General features: G+C 41.4%; 1 pseudogene across 1 annotated transcript; it reads right to left on the bottom strand.

Moving 5' to 3' along the window:
• Window positions 1-7,308: 7,308 nt before the first annotated feature.
• On the bottom strand, window positions 7,309-8,162 carry LOC307117271 (annotated as a pseudogene). The gene is made up of 2 exons: window positions 8,064-8,162; window positions 7,309-7,985 (listed from the first exon to the last, which is right to left on the bottom strand). The product of its transcript is annotated as an uncharacterized misc_RNA (transcript).
• Between the last annotated feature and the right edge of the window lie 6,664 nt (window positions 8,163-14,826).

Here is a 14,826-nt window from a genome sequence, read left to right as displayed (position 1 = left end):
TGAGTTAGCCTGCCCAAATTCCAGGCATGCTTCGTCAACTGAAAATGCCTGCAGGTCCCCTATCCTCTTGAAGGAAGCCAAAGCAATCAGGAGCACCGCCTTCATAGAGAGGTATTTAAGCTCAACTGACTGCAGTGGCAGGCCCCAAGAGGGTAGGCTATCTGTAGAGGACGAGGTGGATTTAACCTCCTCACCCCTCTAAGGAACCTGATGACTAGGTCATGCTGTCCTACCATTTTTTTTAATCCACAAGGTTGTGGTGCGCAGAGAACGCAGCCACATAAACCTTCATGGTGGAAGGAGACAGCTTTTGTTCCAACCCTTCTTGGAAGAAGCAGAGCACAGACCCGATCAAGGAATTTTCTGGGATCAGGTGCCCGCGGGTGCCCCGTCTTAGAGAAAGGAGATTCTTCCTCAGAGCAATTGACCAGGGAGGGACTGTTGCGAGGAGCACCAGTTCGGAGAAGCAAGTCCGGCTGGGCCAATGCGGCAGAACTAAAAGGACCTGCTACTCGTCCTCCCTGATCTTGCACAGAACCTGTGCGAGAAGGCTCACTGGGGGAAACCAAGCGGCAACCTCCCCCAGTTTCTCTTGAAGCCAATATGGAAGTGACTTAAACTGCAATTCATCGACTGGCCGCTAGAGACAGGATCCAGATGGGAGCACAATCTCCACCCACTCCACCTGTTAGCTCCTCTTTGCCCATTTCCAGTTATCCGGGAGTGACACGTGGTGACGCACTGCCAAGATGGCAAAGGCCACACTTTAGGCTTCAGAAACGCTCTTAAGAAACCTATGGGTGACATCATGGACACTACGTCCATATTCGTTTTACAGTATATGGGGGAAACGCATACTTGCGTAGGCCCAGCGGCCAGGTGTACGCTAGTGCATCTGTGCCGAGGGTCTCCTCGGTCAGGGAAAAATACCAGTGGCTATGGGAATCGTCTGGGGAGGCAAACAGATCTACCAGTGTGTCGCCGAACTGTTCCCAAATCAGCAGAACCGCTTGGGGATGGAGTCTCTGGAGGAATCCAGCCCACCTTGTGATGCGGCAATCGACATGGTGTCATCCGCCGGCACCCCGAATGAGACGCTGGGCCCTCCACGAGACGGACCAGCGACCGCATCCAGCAACACCACGGGTTGCAATGCGCCAGAGGGGGGTGTGGCCAGAGGAAGATTCATCGGGTTGTTCCACACGTCACCCTCAGATCACCCTGGCCACCAGCCAATGTATACCCTCTCGCAGTGGAAAATGATTGGGGTGTGGCGGAGGGGACTCTACCTTTACGAAGGTCATTGAGTCTGGAACGCAGCATTGCAATGGTCATGTTCCCGCAGTGAGAACATGAGTCATCCACAAACTCTGCCTCACCATGCGAGGCAGCACTCGTGTCTCTGTCATTGTTGATCCAGAGGATGAGGAAGACCATGATGATGGCCCCCTGACAATATGGCTTCTGCGGTGCCTGCTCTCCATCAGCATGACTACCTGTAATACATTTAAACAGATTAAGGCGTTTTACAATTCATGTCAGCATTCCATTTTTTGACATATTTTCATATGTTTACAAAATAGTGTTCCTGGGGGATCGTTCCTGTAATAAGAGCACTGTCCTTCGCTAGAAGCATCTGCAAAATACCTAAATGCAGATGTGATTATTGTAAATCCTTTTTTGAAAGTGTCTCGGGCACAAACGCTCAATAAAGCAGCGCATTTCTTTAAAGTTTACTTTTTCAAGATACTACTATAATATAAATGCATACATACATTTCATACAATTTCTATTTGGGGGCATAAAGGTTTAGTTTACCCAAACATAAATTCAGTCATTATTTACTCGCCTTCACGCTGTTCAATCCTGTGTTTTTCTTCTTTTTTTCTTTTTTTTACACAAAAGGTGATTTTGGTCAAGTCCTACTGGTTTCTTCATTCAGTATCAGTTAATGGAGCCAGACTTCCACTTGCTTCATGACATTATTTGATGATCCTTTTGAAGCTTCTGAAAGTCTGGGTCAATTTTATGCAAAGAAACCAGCAGAACAAACTTGACTAAAATCACATACCCAATGTCTTTTGGTCTTTTTGTAGATGCTCTCGCTGGCTCTGGGCTCACTGAGGATGAAGAGAGCACAGCAACATCCAGGCCAGATGAGGCAATAAGGGCAGGTGGAGTGATGGAGGGTCTCATTCATTTTCAGGATGCTGCTGTGGCTCCCCATCCTCAGTGCTCAAACCAGTCTCCAGACATTTCAGATCCTACAAAAATGCACAAACATAATACAAAAGCAGTCATTTTAACAGCACACTGTCATTTGATTTCTTTACTAGAAGTAACAAAATTATCTTAATTTATTTATTGTTTCAGGTTTTCCCTTTTTTTCCAGTTTTGCAGGCCCTGGTCTACCATAAAAGCACTGCAGCAAATGCACAGACATCAATAATCAGAAAAGTGCTGTAACAACTCTTATTGTTACAATATTTAAATAATTAAATTACAATAATTAAAAAAAACTACAACTTAAGATTTAATAAGATATTTTATTAATTTCTGTAGTATACTCACTCAAAACCTTTGGCAGCATTCTGCTTCATGAGCAACTCGCCACCGGATAAACATGCGTGTCATATGTCCCTGTAAAATCCAGATTAGATTCACGTTACTTCTGTGATTTATGTGTTCAAACACACGTGTGTCATCTTTCCCTGTAATATCAGACAAGATTCACGTTACTTCTGTGATTTATGTGTTCAAACACACGTGTGTTCATCTGTCCCTGTAACATCAGACGAGATTTGCGTTACCTCTGTGATTTATGTGTTCAAACACGTGTGTTCATCTGTCCCTGTAACATCAGACGAGATTTGCGTTACCTCTGTGATTTGTGTTCAAACACACGTGTGTTCATCTGTCCCTGTAACATCAGACGAGATTTACATTACCTCCACCATCAACCAGCCAGTGCCCCATTACTACCACTAGGCCCCCTGTACCACCACCATCAACCAGCCAGTGTCCCATTACTACCACTAGGTCCCCTGTACCACCACCATCAACCAGCCAGTACCCCATCACTACCACTAGGCCCCCAGTACCACCACCATCAACCAGCCAGTGCCCCATCACTACCACTAGCCTAGGCCCCCTGTACCACCACCATCAACCAGCCAGTGCCCCATCACTACCACTAGCCTAGGCCCCCTGTACCACCACCATCAACCAGCCAGTGCCCCATCACTACCACTACCACTAGGCCCCCTGTACCACCACCATCAACCAGCCAGTGCCCCATCACTACCAATACCACTAGCCCCCCTGTACCACCACCATCAACCAGCCAGTGCCCCATCACTACCACTAGGCCCCCTGTACCACCACCATCAACCAGCCAGTGCCCCATCACTACCACTAGGCCCCCTGTACCACCACCATCAACCAGCCAGTGCCCCATCACTACCACTAGGCTCCCTGTACCACCACCATCAACCAGCCAGTGCCCCATCACTACCACTAGGCCCCCTGTACCACCACCATCAACCAGCCAGTGCCCCATCACTACCACTAGGCTCCCTGTACCACCACCATCAACCAGCCAGTGCCCCATCACTACCACTAGGCCCCCTGTACCACCACCATCAACCAGCCAGTGCCCCATCACTACCACTACCACTAGCCCCCCTGTACCACCACCATCAACCAGCCAGTGCCCCATCACTACCACTAGGCCCCCTGTACCACCACCATCAACCAGCCAGTGCCCCATCACTACCACTAGGCCCCCTGTACCACCACCATCAACCAGCCAGTGCCCCATCACTACCACTAGGCCCCCTGTACCACCACCATCAACCAGCCAGTGTCCCATTACTACCACTAGGCCCAATGTACCACTTACCCCCACTGTCAAGGACCCACCGTCTGCCACGCTGCAACCTGGTGCAATGTGTGGAAACCCTTCAGAAGCTTCAGAAGCTATTCAACCGCCCCCCCCCCCCCCCCCCCCCCCTCCATTCAGTCATAGAGGCATGAATCACAAGGTATTGCATCAAACACTGCAAGAAAGATAAATGTCAATGCTATGGTTTAAGTATTTTATTTTTTTTGTGTGTGTGGTTATAATTTCTCTCCCCATCCCCGCCATTTTACAGAAATAACACATAAAATGACCTTATTCAACTGGACCTAACAAGAACTCATCAGCAGCTCTACTTTAGGAACAAAATTACTTTCTATAAGAAGGTACAAACGGCGTTCTCACAAAAGGGGTACAACTTATCAAGTGAGAGAATTTGAAAAAAACTAGCAAAAATGTTAACAACTTATAAGCGCATAAAGGACAGACGGTGTGCAACTGGTGAGGGGAAACACACCTGGTTGTACTATACAGTAAGTTTAAAACCGCATTATATAACTTATTTACAAGTATCTAAAATAACATTGTCATGTCTCATGTCTTTTTCAGTGTACATTTGACATGCCTTTTTTCCTCCCCACAGCTAATGGTTGAGTTATTTGGGTCATCTGGGATTAGTACTGCACCACCTGGCACGATATTCTCGACTCCTCTTGGTTTCGAAGAGGCATCCCAAAACAGGCCCACAACTCCTCCTCAAGACCAGCCAACAGGTGCTGTCATGGATGAACAACCTGGAACCTCTGCCGTGCAAAATGCAAACCTCACCAGCAGGCAGAGGAGACCACAACCATCTCAATTTCTGGAGTCTTATGAAGCACGTGCAGAAAGAAGGACTGCTGTGCTTGAGTCCCTGGTGAGGCCAGACCTGGAGAGATGGAGGCGACTAAAGGAACGTCGTAGACAATCTTTTGAAAAAAAGATGTTGAGTAGCTTGGGAACAATTGTGAAAAAAATGGGAAAACGACAAGATGAGATTATACAGCTTTTACAAAACCAACACGAAACTCAATAAAATTATCATTTAAAGCTGTAAACGCCTTCTCTTTTGAGTTACACCTTTCCCCAAATTCTAAACTTCAGAATGAACGTTTTACATGACAGATGTTTTTTTTTTTAAACGCTCCGCCAAGTTACACCATCTCTAATGATAAACAAATTCAATCAAGTATTTATTTGTGAGTTAATTTAATATACATTTCTCTTCATTTCAACACAAATCCTGCCATTTATCTGTTACACACTTTTTGCGCATGTTAAACGTCATTTATAACTGCTAAAGTTACAAAGTGAAAAGTACTTTTACAAGATAATTGCACTGAAACGACTGCATGTTGGTAACATTCAATCTATTGTATTTCAAAGCTAAAGTTATGAATGAAAATGGGTAATCCGTTTAAAGTGCAGGGAGATACAGGCATCCAAAAAGACTTCGATAAAATTATATACAATCTGATACAAGTGTTAAGTCTACCGCAGAGGTCTAAAAAAATGTCCAGTTTAAGAAATCTGATTATGCCACATGATTTATGTACTGAAACCCTATGTTCAGTATTGACCTGTCTGCATGTTTAGAACACCATTTACCATTTCGTTTCATTTAACACCATACACCAAACTCCTTCTCTTACTAACCCATTTATCTATCTATTTTACCAAAATCTATATTACATAACGTCAATAACAAAATCTCCATATGAAATGTTTTGTTTGTTTTTTACCACCACCAACTTGTTCAGCCAGTGAAAGAAAAGTCACCAAATCTCAAAGAACAAGAATGTTCTTATTTAATTAACAAAAACAAATTGGGTCAAAAAAAAAAAAAAAAAAAACAATTTAAAAATTTAAAAAAAATCACTGGAAGAGTATATGTCAAATATTTCTTTAAAAAAAAAATACTGAAGAACAAAAGTTTTAGTCCAGATAAACACTCATTTCTTTTCATTTTTTGTATGTTAAATGTATACATACAAGTTAGATCTGGCCACAAACCTGGTCTCTATAATGACATGCATTAGTGTTGTGGGGTTGCTGCTGGGGGTGTGGTTCATCATCAACACCATCATCTACCACAACAACTTGGTCACTGGGCTCTAAACAAAGATTATTAGATTAGATTAGATTAGATTCAACTTTATTATCATTACACAAGTACAGGTACAAGGCAACGAAATGCAGTTTAGGTCTAACCAGAAGTGCAATAGCAACAAGTGCAGGATATACAATGGTTGCATAAGTGCAGGACATGGATATGTACTGAATATATATAAATATATATAGAGAGAGATGGCTATTACTATAAACAGAATTTACAGGTGAATATGCACTATAAAATATAATATAATATAGAGATGGCTATTACTATAAACAGAATTTTACCGATAGAGGTATACAATGATATGTTAGGCTAAGATGAGGAATATAGCAGTGGATTAAGGTAGTGCAATAAATTATGGACAGAAGCTATCCGAAAAAAGTGTAAAAGTGCAGTGGAAAGTGTTTGCATATTACAGTTAGAAGTACGGTGCAAAATGCATATGTAAACAATTGTTACTGTAATAAACAGTCGGTAGTGCAAATAACAAGTGAAGGCAGATGTGAGGGGGGAGAGGAGAGTTAGCAGTATATAAGGGAAGTGGATCAACGGGGGTTCGAGTTCAATAAAGAGACAGCTCTGGGGGAAAAAACTGTTCTTTAGTCTACTGGAAACGAAGAGAAAACAGTCTGTGGGCTGGGTGAGAGGAGTCCTTAAGGATGCTGCAAGCTCGATGCAGACAGTGTTTCCTCTGGATGTGCTCGATGGCAGGTAGTGTAGTCCCTGTGATGCGCTGGGCAGTTTTCACCACCCGCTGCAGTGCTGCATAGCCGAGGAGAGCTGATTCTTCCTCAGTGTCCTCAGGAAGAAAAGGCGCTGGTGAGCCTTCTTGACCAGGCTGGAGGTGTTGGTTGTCCACGACATGTCCGTCGAGATGTGGATCCCCAGGAACTTGAAACTGGAGACACGCTCAACAGCCATTCCATTGATGTGGATGGTGTCGTGTGTGCCTCTTGACTCTTTCCTGAAGTCCACGATGAGCTCCTTCGTTTTTGGTGGTGTTGAGGAGCAAGTTATTTTCAGTGCACCATGTAGCCAGGTGCTGGATCTCCTCCCTATTGGAAGTCTCATCGTTGTTACTGATGAGACCAATCACCGTAGTGTCGTCCACGAACTTGACGATGGAATTAGATCCATACACAGGCTTGCAGTCGGCGGTGAAGAGGGAGTAGAGAAACGGGCTTAGCACACTATTATGCAAAATAAACTTAGCACTGCATTATGCAAAATGCAGCATGCTGAGACTGCTGAACTGATATTTGAAATGCTTCTCATATGCATGCATTGGAGCCTCCTAAACGTTTAGAATGCCAAATGCATGCTCAATGACCACACGGGCAGCATTGAGCTTTCTGTTCAAGCATCTTTGCCTAGCAGACAAGTGGCCATTGTCTCTATAAGGCCTCATAAGTTGAGGCAACAGGGGGTAGGCAGAATCCCCAATTACGTGCATTCCCTGTGGAACAAGGGAATGAGGATCTTCATCGAGAACACGACCAACTCTGTGAATCGAAATGCCCTGGCATCATGCTAACTCCCAGGGTGACCCACACTGATGTGACAGAAGCGCCACTGACTGTCACAAAACCCAGTTAAATTTACAGAATAAAACTGTTTCCTATTCATGCATGCTATGGGATTATCACAATGGGGTCTCGGTATAGCAATGTGACACCCATCCACTGCACATACAGTGTTTGGGAAACCTGCTGCGTCAAACCCAAACTTTGACATCTCCAGCCTTTGGCCTCTGGGCCAGGAAATGTGGTGGGTCATGTATGTATTGACATAAGAACAAAACTCATGGAGATGCTTGGCAAGAGTGGATTTTGAGATATTGAATCTATCTGCCACCCCACGATATGACTCTTGATTGGCCAATGTCCATTGGCAGGCAAGAACGTTGTTTGTGAGTGGCAGTTTGGTCTGTTGTAAATTCATATAAACAGGACCAAGGGTGGTAATGGCATCCTGCACAAGTAGAAAATAGGTTATCAAGACAACATGCTAACACTTGTAATAGTTAAATTAATTTTATATTGTACACACCTCCACTTGTTCTTTGGAAAGCCTGAAATGCGCTCTAATTTCTGAGGGACTGTAGAGAGGGAAAACATCCTCCACAAAATTTGCGATTTTAGGAACCATTCTGTATATTACAGAAAGAAAACTGTGCCCACTATATACATGTAACGGAAGACACAGGTAGTTAAAATGTAATGTTCAATGTTTTATGTGTAACTGGGCTTTTAATCAAATAATTAGAGTACAGGAGTGTTGAAATTGGAATAAAAGTCCATTATTTCTTTGTGTAAACAGAATGAGTAATTATCTATATTTAAATCAATAGGCTAGCAATAGTAGTTATGTATTGATTACAGAGCCACCTATTACATCAATAATACATTGATTGTAAAGAGTAAAGACTAGAAACAATTAAATCACTTAATTTGGTTTGCAATAGGCCTACAGTATTCTCATTCTAGTAATTTTTTGTAATTTTAAAATTAAATTGTTCATACGTATATTGTTTATACAAATACGTAAATTGTTTATAAAAAATAATAATACTTTGCATTGAACCTTTACTCACCTTCGTTGCTCATTGGGCTCAATTTCATGCAAAAAGAATGGAATATCTATCGCTTCCAGCTCGTCTGCAATAAAGCAAGCAAAAGCCACATGATCTGCCATGACTGACGTAAATGCAGCATCACTACGGAAAGCAGAAAGTGTCCAACTTCACGTCTCCGTTTGCAGCTCCTCCCCGCCTGCATGTGGCTACTCTCGCCGATCGGATGCATCCAGCCGCAGCCGATGTCGAACACACCTATTGTATTTCAAACCTATTGCAATTAAGTGATATTCCACTGATTGTGTTTTGCTGCCAACTCCCACACATTGGCCGTGAGACACACGCATTTGATTGGTTTCACACGCTCACACGCCACACCCCCAATTTCTCATGCTGAAGTGTCAATCCTGTCGGTCAAATGCCTGAAAGATTGAGCCACTCGTGATCAACTAGTTATGCTTTTGGTGAGGGGGTTCAAGATAAATGTGCAAATAAGTACAGTGTAGCGTGACCAAAAGCTACATTCCGATTTGGGTTCTGACGAGAACAAGCCTGTAATGAGTGAAAGTGGAGCGTTGTGACGCTCAGGGGTACGTTTCCCGAAAGTGTCGTTAGCTAACTATGGTCGCAAGTTCCGTCGTTATAAGCATAGTTAAACGAGACGGTTGAGTGGTTGGAATGACAGCTCTCGACCTGTGGTTAGAAGCAGAGTTTCTTGTTTTCATGACGTGGACTTAAATGTCTACTTTTTAACAATACAATTCGTAACAAAAATAAATAGTCAGGCAATGCGCAGTGTTCACACAAGCAGCTCATGACTGGCGTCTCAGAGCGGTTGTTCCAAGCGGCAACCCCCCGCAGTTTCTCTTGAAGCCAATACGGAAGTGACATATACTGCAATTCATCGACTGGCCACCAGAGACAGGCTCCAGAAGGAGCAGAATCTCATTGAGAGTTGAAGCTTTAGGAGAGTTGAAGCTTTAGGAGGCCGCACAGGGCGCGGACATGCGCAATAGTGATCTCGGGACCGGAGTTGCGCAGTAGAGAGCAGGAAAAAGAGGCGCGATTTTCAAAAGCCCGCCCACACTCTCGTAGATGCAGAACAATTCATTATATTGGTGTGAAATAAACAGTTATGGAAATGTAGAAATCAAAGCTAAAGCTCCAATCTCCTCCCGAAAATCCAGAAAAAAGTCTGTTAGTGCCTCAGTGACAACTTCACTCAGAGAAGCTGTCAATCTCACCTGTCAATCATGACGTCACATCCCCCGTTTTTATAGCATGAAATAACTAACTAAAACTAAACTTATTTAAAAAACGAACACTTGAAATTAAATCATCGTGATAAAAACTGCCTAAAATGACAGAAACCATCTTTAGGAAACAATTACTGGTAACACTTTAGAATAATGGTCATTAGATAACATTAGTTAACTACATTAGTTAACATGAACTGCACTTATAAAGCATTTATTTATCTTTGTTAATGTTAATTTCAACATTTACTAATGCTTTATTAATGTTTAGTTCATGTTAACTAATGACCATTATTATTAAAGTGTTACCCAATTATTTGAAGTGTAATTTGATTGCTAAGTTTGTCTCGTGTCCATTGTAATACATGGAGGGGTGGGGTTTATGAGCTTTACTTGGACCAACCCCCAGGGGGGGGGGGGGTGCGATCGAGGCACGGAGGCTTCAGTTTCTGAGAGGAGTGCCGCAGGCTTGGTTTAACCTGCATCTTTAGACTACTCCTGACTCCTGAGTATTTAATTTAAGTTGCATACATTTTGTTCTTGCACTGATGTTAAATTTGTAGCCATTTTGCACTTTGACAGCCAGTTTGAGATACACTGCATGAAAAGTGGGATTTTCGACCCCGTAAACGGCTGTATACTCCTGGAAATCTCCCTAATTTTCGGCAGTTTTTGACAATTTAGAGGCAGCGAACGTCGCGTTCGTCTGTGCCACAAATTGTCGTAAACGAACCATGACGTAGGTGGAGAGCCCCCCGCTGAGAGAGCCCGCGGAGGTGCGACGCCTCTAATTTGCATATGAATAGCAGCGAAACCAGAGAGTCAACGGCCAGACTTGAATTTACTCACTCACTATTGGCTGAAGCCACTACATTTAAAAAAGAAAAATCCCTCGTGATTGGTTGGCAGATCACTGCAAACCAATCATTATTGGTCCCCCTGGCTCATTATTATAAATGTAAACCCCAATAATAATAATAAATATATAATTTATGTTGTAATAATTTGTTTCATATTAATGTTATTGTGCTATGAAGTATTCATACCATCAAGGAATATATGGGAAAATTATACGGACCGTGCCGTTTATTCAAACAAGGGGCTTCATTTATAAGCATACAGCTGTTCATTCAAAGAAAGGGCTTAATTTATAAAACACAGCGGTTTACTCAAAGAAAGAGCTTTATTGTTAAACACACAACTATGTACAGTGCAGCAGTAATGTCTCGTAATGTAATGTAAAGTTCGTCGAGCTCCAGGCTGCGAGAGGGCGGTGGCCGCACAATCCATCCAGACACCCCGTCAACAAAGCCGTCTTCCTCGTCAGATATGAGTTCAATGGTCGCGGACTTCCAAACGTCCACCTCATCCAGCACACTCTTGCTTCCAGCAACTGTAATACAATCCATAAAGACAATAAGCAACCTGAAAAATACTCACATTGACAAAAAACGGATCTAATATAATAAATCTTACCCTTTTTCTTCTTGATCGACTCTGAGCTAAACTTCGCAGTTTCAGGTTGTTTGTATCTGAAGCTCCGGCGTGTCGATTCATAATACGTCTTACAGGCAGCTGGAAAACAATTACATGAGACTGGTATTAATAAAAACAGTCACGGTAAAATTAAACAAGGAATGAGAAACACATTAGAAGTTACTTACACACAATTTCGTCATGATCAGCGGTTAAATCTGGACTCGCGGAAATCGCTCCAAGCAGAAAAGAGCTCACGGCTTCGTTATGAGGCGAGGATAGTCTGTGTAAACAAAATGTGCAGTTTTAAGCTCGGATCTATTAACGAATCCATTTCCTTATACAGCTGAATAAAAGCATATTCTTTAAATCGTAACGTTACATTACCCATGCTGTGGTTCATAGCGCCTGCAGTTTGCCTCAGAGTTATGAAGACGAAGACAGCCTCCTGAAAATGAGTCCAAAAAGTTTGTCGCGTCCATGCAGAGATTGAGTTGAAGACGGTGTCCTGTCATTGTTGATCACGAAAAAGGAAAGCAGCAAAAAACATAAAAAAATAGTTTAAAGAGCACCTATCATGGAATTTTGAAATTTACCTTTGTAGTGTGTAACATAGATCTAAGTGAACAAAAACATCCTGCATAGTTTGAAATATGACAGTGCACCGTATATATAGTTATTTTCTTTCAAAAGTAAGAGTCGACTCTGAGTCACTTTTAAGAATCGTTAGAAGACCGAAGCTTTTTCTCTGACTAGATGACGTCAACTTGTCAAGTTATTTGAATACGATACGCCCACTTATTGCGCTCCAAGACGCCAGTGAAAACTAGAAAACATCATGACGACGAGACGCTGTGTTCTGAAGTGCGACTCAAAAGCAAACTTTTTTCATCTGCCCAAGGATGAGCATTTGAAGACTAAGTGGCTTGAAGACAAACCATACATCGACGCGATTGAGTGTTTATTAATCGTCAAATGTATGTTTCGCGATCTCAGGAAGCTTTTATTCTGGACTTCTATTATGGCACATGGTTCTTCTTCGTCTGTCTGTTTATGGACTACATGTGCACAGAGCGCCCTCCGGCTGCCAGTATGAATTGAAAACAACACATAAGAGACTCAATCGCTCATGATTAGGCTATCTGCGCATTTTGAGGAAGTATTGAATAAAAAATACTCCTCTGTTTAGAAATTTGACACAGACATATGAGAATCTATCAATATGTCTCCTCATCTGCACACTTTTGAACTAAAAGCCCTGAGGGATGATGATTTGTCGTGAGTCTTCGTGAGGAGAATAGAGGAGTTATTTTATGAATGAGATCAGCTGAGGCTCATATTACAATCAAACGTACAGACGCGGTTTTCATATTCATAACTCCTGACACATATTAACAAATTACTGTCACTATAAAACTTTGATGGGCGTTCCGTTTCCGAGAATATCTGCACAGACTATACCAATCACAACTGACTGGATCATCGGACCAATCACCGCAGATTAGCGTCGCGTAAAGGCGGGGTTTTGAAAAGTGAATCACTAAAGGAATCATTTGAGAATCGCTGTCAAAACAGGTAAAAATGTATGCATATTATAAGAAAACTAAAGTCTTTTTTGTCATTGCATGCATGCAAAACTGTTGTTGGGGACTTCTAAAACAATATTTGGAACATTTTAGATGCCATGATAGGTGCTCTTTAAAGCTCGTCTTCTACGCGTCATGGCCATGACCTCGACCTCGCACCTCATTGGACTAGGGCTCTGATATGGAACGCGCCCGGGGCCAAATCTCTTTATACGAAACGCGTGACTTAAGACCGTTTCAACACGCCCTGTTTTCCGCTTCAACGCAGCAATTTTTAACGTGTTTCTTTTGTATGTGTAGACACGCACATTCTGGTCGTGTAACAGGCATACACACACAGTCGACGCACAGTTTTAACATGTTAAGAAGACACATTTGAACGTGTTTCTTAACGCGCACATTCTGTACATGTCGAAGTGTAATATTTTTTTTTTTAAAGCAGACTTACCTTTAGATGTAGCCTAGGCTACATACATATTAATATAAGATATTAATTAATTGCTTAACTGACTACTGTGCTAGAGTAAAGTAGCCTAATGTTACAATGTATATTAAGTAAATGCTTAATATTATACAATTATTATAATTTATCTATATGGGTTATTGTTTGTTTTTTAAAGTTAGGCTATATATAATTTCTAAAAGTATAGGCTAATTTACACAGCACATATTTATAACTGAAAACACACACAACTTTATTCACTTTCACATAATAATGTTTTTGTAATTTGGTGTTTAGTTTGTTGTATAGTTTGTTTATACTGTTCTGTCTCTGTTTTGTTTCCAGGAACATCTGATGAGTGCTATAATAAAATGACTTCATTATATTTAAAATATGTTTTGATATTCATTTTGTTTATATTATTAATATTTTATTTACCCATAAACGTGTCTTTAGGAAGCCATAAGTTATAGAGACAAGAATAACTTTTGCCATTTAAATGCCACATTCATTTACTGAGGACCCATACAGCCAATGATCATGTGTGAAAACATACATAAATTGATCACTTAGAAATCAAAACTAAGGTTTGAGAAAGAAAGAATATGCATACAACAAAATATATTGTTTCATAGCAGCTTCAGTAACAAGTTCAAAACAAATTCTGCTGTAAACCGGCTCTAACAAGCCAATATAGTGTCAATATTCAGCTCAAGTGACTTCAGTGTTGATTCAGTTCAGTTGATTTCAGTTCAACTGTAAATTCCTCAGTTGTGCATTGTGTGTAGTTAGATATATGCAAAAACAACATTTTTGGAAATAGTTAAAATAGTTTTGCACAAAGTGTTGCTTTTGCAAGAGATGTCTGATGTTTTGTGTGTAGAGTTACAAGAAATTGAGCCATATTTTCAGAAATTGTGTGTAAGCAATTAGATAAAACTGTAAATGAATCCAGTTTATTTTAGTTCAGGACTCATAGTCCAGGTGTTAGTAATCTGTGCTTAATCTTTGTTCCAGGCAACAATTTTTTAACTCACGATTAAATAGATTAAGGCCTACTCTTGGCATAATTTAAACCCTGTCCAGGAAACCACCTCTTGAAAATCTGCATTGATAATTCATAAAATGTGGTGTGAGCTCAATTTAAATGACAATTACAGAAAAACACAATCTGACTTAACTATAAACAAACAAACTTGTACTTTTCACATTTATGATTAATAGCCATTTAAAAAATCATTCACAGTGCAGGGTGGAAAAATTAATGTTGGTATGTAAACTGTATGCTTTACTTGATTTATTTGTGTGCTTTGGTTCATTGTCTTGTTGCATCACATAACCTCTCTAAAAGGTTGAAGACATGAACTGCTGTCCTGTATTTTTTTATTTTTTTTACATAACATTGGTTATTGCTAATGACATACAGAGTAATTAATCTACACTGTGAGCCCGGACAAGTTGAATCTACATAAAAAAT

Source organism: Gobio gobio (genome assembly GCF_949357685.1).
Source record: "Gobio gobio genome assembly, chromosome: 21".
NCBI lineage: Eukaryota > Metazoa > Chordata > Actinopteri > Cypriniformes > Gobionidae > Gobio > Gobio gobio.
Note: the sequence above shows the minus strand (reverse complement) of the source record. Positions and strands in the feature narration are given on the sequence as shown.